Source organism: Cryptomeria japonica, chromosome 4, assembly GCF_030272615.1.
Source record: "Cryptomeria japonica chromosome 4, Sugi_1.0, whole genome shotgun sequence".
NCBI lineage: Eukaryota > Viridiplantae > Streptophyta > Pinopsida > Cupressales > Cupressaceae > Cryptomeria > Cryptomeria japonica.
Window position 1 is genome coordinate 151,643,041 of NC_081408.1, and position 4,022 is coordinate 151,647,062.

Sequence of the window (4,022 nt, forward strand, 5' to 3'; positions counted from 1 at the left end):
GGTGTTGGTGTAAATAATTATTTAGCTTGGATATTATTACACTTTACTTAAGTTTACTTCAATACATGGATTTAATAGTAGTTTGGGTATGAGACACTTGGGTGTTTGTGCCACATTGGGATAGTGTCTAGGAGAATTTCCACCTTTTATGGTGTTGATCTTATCTTGTTGTTACATTCCACCTCTTGTGGAATATTATATCGTTTCTCCTACCTACCCACACCTATTTCCTACCTACCTTTATTTCTTATTGAGCCACATGCCATGTTTGTGTGCTCACATATCCATAAGCCTTGCCTATATAAGCAGACTCATCTACATTGTTTGTACGGGCAATCGTTGAACAACTTGTAATGATCTAGTTGATCATATTTTGCATCTTGATAGAATACAATTTATTCCTACCATCTATTTAGTTCTCTTTTATTGCCTCTAGATCTTGGCAAAATCTCACAGTTTTCATTTGTGTCAAACCCTAATTAGGGTTTAGGTGACAAAATCTTGGCCTTTGATCTTCATTTGATCTCGACCCTTCATTGTATTAGGAAGCTCTATATAAGCTTCACTCGTTTTCATTTGTAAGGTTAATAGTTAATGGTTAATAGTTGATAGCAAGAGATGATAGTGAATAGTGAGAGAGTAATGGTAGCAAGTGTAATACTTGAAGAATTGTTGTTATTTAGTCATTGGATTAATGAAACATTGAAGTTATGGTGTTTTTACTCAATCCTTGAAGCTCATTGCATGGTTCTTCTATCTTCTCAAGATGATATTTTCATGATATTTTTAGCATAGATTACATGATGGAATGTTATATTTGATATATAGTGAAGCTCGTTATCCATACCACTAGCTTCCTTGCTGATTGTAAGCGAGCCTTGCGTGGTCAACTAGAACATTTAAAAGTGTTTAAGTTCGATTATCATTCAACTTTTGATATGCATTCAATTGATGGTGTCTATGGTTAACAATGATTTGGAAACCTTAGAACGTTCTTAGAAGATTGCATTAGTTCTAGTAAAGTTGTTCATGTATGGCAATGCTATAACTAGTTGAGCTTCATTTGTATTCATTCTTCATCCATTCATGCTAGAATAGCTTAGAATTCCCTCTAAACCTTGACCTTTTGCTTGTTTTTTAATAATCATTTAGTAATTTTTAGAAAGAAACCTCATTGCATACCATCCACTAATCAATTGTTGAGTCTTCTTGAACCATAAATTCCCTTTGATGAAATGACAATTACAATGACCAACTGAGCTTATCCACATGTAGAGATCCTACATTAAGAACATTGGAGTCTTTTTGGGTGATCCTTAACCAAATATTCAACATCCAAAATATTTTATTCAAGAGAGGGTAAGATACTTTGGTATTTTATTCTAAGTTTGGATGTGCCTAGTGAACACATCAACACTACCCTTCTGGAACCTGCATGGTTATAGGAGATGGTGTCCTCACCCCTTGCATCTCTAGTACTCTACTTAATTCATGATAAATCCCTCGGCTCATGTACAGAATTACATAATTTTTTCCCTCTAATTTGTTCAAGTAATCTCAGTAACACCTATTTGTTTATATATCTTAGTTCTCTCAGCAGTAGGAGGAATCAAGAGGGTTGACAAGTCGCTGAACCAGGGTGAGTTTTTGATGTCTCCTCACACATAATCTTTTAAAAGGGATAGGAAGGGTTGGTCATACATAGGTATCTGACTTTATGATTTCTTTGCAAATGTAGTTGTGATGATCTTTGTGATTATTTTAGTTTTTCTATTCTGCGTCTAGAGCTTCAGAACCAATAAAGTTGGGTGTATGTTCGGCCCTGCAATATTACTATGGTTTTTGCTTATTGGGTCCATCGACATCTCCAACTTCACTAAACATGACAAGGTTGTTCTGCATGCCTTCAATCTGATGTGCATCATTGACTACTTTAAAAGAAATTCTAAAAAGGGCTGGCTCTCCTTGGGAGGAGTTGTTCTCTACATTACAGGTATGTAAAATCATACCCACTTTTTCTTTTATCAGTAAATTTGATCGTGTATACAGAGTTAATTGATTGCAAAACTTATTATGCAGGAACTGAGGCCATGTTTGTAGACTTGGATCATTTTTCAGTTCGATCTATTCAGGTGAGTACCACCTTTGACAGATGTACAAGCTTTGTTCAAGAATTGGATTTTAATTTCACATAAACTAACTTACACTTGTGATACAACTGTTTAGATTGCATTTACTGGAGTAGTTTATCCTTGTTTGATATGTGCCTATGTGAGTCAAGTTGCATACCTTCGAAGATTTCCAGAAAATGTATCAGACAGTTTTTAAAAGTGAATTCCAAGTAAAGTATTGCATCATTGCTTCCACAGTCCACTCACAGATATGGAAAGCTAAATTGGTAGAAGCAGCAACTATGAATAATATGATGAATGAGGCATTGAAATATATGGTTTTTATATGATTCAGATCCTCTATAGATGCCCATGTTTGTTGTTGCTATTTTGTCTTCAATTATTACAAGTCAGTCAATGATATCGGCTACATATTTTACCATAGTAAAGAAATCCATGTCGATGGTGTGCTTTCCTCAAGTTACAATCATCCACACATCTCCGAAATATGAAGGGCAGTTGTACATCCCTGAGATCAACTACATTCTCATGGTTTCGTCTATAATTGTCACCACTTCTTTCAAAGACACAAAAAAAATTGGCAATTCCTATGGTATACAGTCCTATAACAACACCTTTTTAGGTTATAATGAAGATTTCATACTTAATAAAAATTAAGTAAGAAGTTTATAATTTGACATGTTGGTGTAGGCATAGCTATGGTTGTTGTGATGATAGTGACCTTAGCCTTCCTCTCTCTCATAATGCTCATGATATGGTAGACAACTGTTACTGGTGGGTGCTTATGTGGTCATATTTGGAACAATAGAGCTTATCTTCTTCTCAACAGTGCTCTGGAAGTTTACAGAAGGAGGGTACCTACCTTTATCTTTTGCATCGTTATTATTATTTGTGATCTACTTATGACACTATGTACATGCAAGTAGATATGAATATGATGTGGAGCAAAAAATGTTGGCGGATTACATGACAAGCCTTGGTAGAATTAGCTCAAGGGATTCTTGCTATATTTTCACACTTCATAACAAACCTCCTAGCCTTGCATTCTATAGTTGTATTCATGTGTTTCAAGTTTAATGTTGTCTTACAGAAAGCATTGTTTCTTGATTATAAATACCCTGTAGAATCTGCGATCCAAGCTCATATAGTTGATATGGGAAGAGTGCTGGAATTGGAAGTCATGGTTGTTAGAGCTCAGGTAATCTCACAATTTCTTCTTTCTCTAATTCTTTTGCATGTATGTTAGCGACATAATATGCTCTGAAAGTGCAAAAGATACAATAACAAAAAAATTGATTTTTCGTATATTTCATTGTTAGTAGTTTTTTAGCGAGTTGAACACTTTGAAATTCAAAGTTTCCAATTGGTAAAAATGACAAAAACATATGTGATATGAAAAATTAAAAAAATGTGTATTTTATTATCAAACAAGTCCATGTTAAGATTTAGATTAAGGCAAGCTAGACAAAGAGATTGACTTTTTGTTTTTTGTTTCTAAGGAGAACCCTCATGCATCAAGTGTTCTCAGAAAAGCTGGATAGATGAAAAATGAGGAAGATATGAACATTGAGAAACTAAACGAAGAGTTGAGTCAAATGCAAAGTTATATGGCAGAGAGCGAATGGTATAAAGACCGTTGTAAGAGGCACTATAGCTACTATGATTCTTTCAAACAACACATGGAACAACAAGATCAACATGTAAATTTGGCTCATATAAAGTACGAAATTGTTGAAAAGGAGGAGAAGCATGTATTGCCAAGTGATTTCAGATGCCAAAATAAATGGATCAATGCTGGCACAACATATAAAAGACTTGTATGATAAACCTAATTTTTGTAGCGTATAGAAGACTTGGTAATTATAAACCTAATTTTTGTATCATCATACT

At 34.3% G+C, this 4,022-nt stretch overlaps 1 pseudogene; it reads left to right on the plus strand.

Moving 5' to 3' along the window:
• The first annotated feature begins 1,420 nt into the window (after positions 1–1,420).
• On the plus strand, positions 1,421–3,673 carry LOC131037775 (potassium transporter 5-like; annotated as a pseudogene).
• The last annotated feature ends 349 nt before the right edge of the window (positions 3,674–4,022 follow it).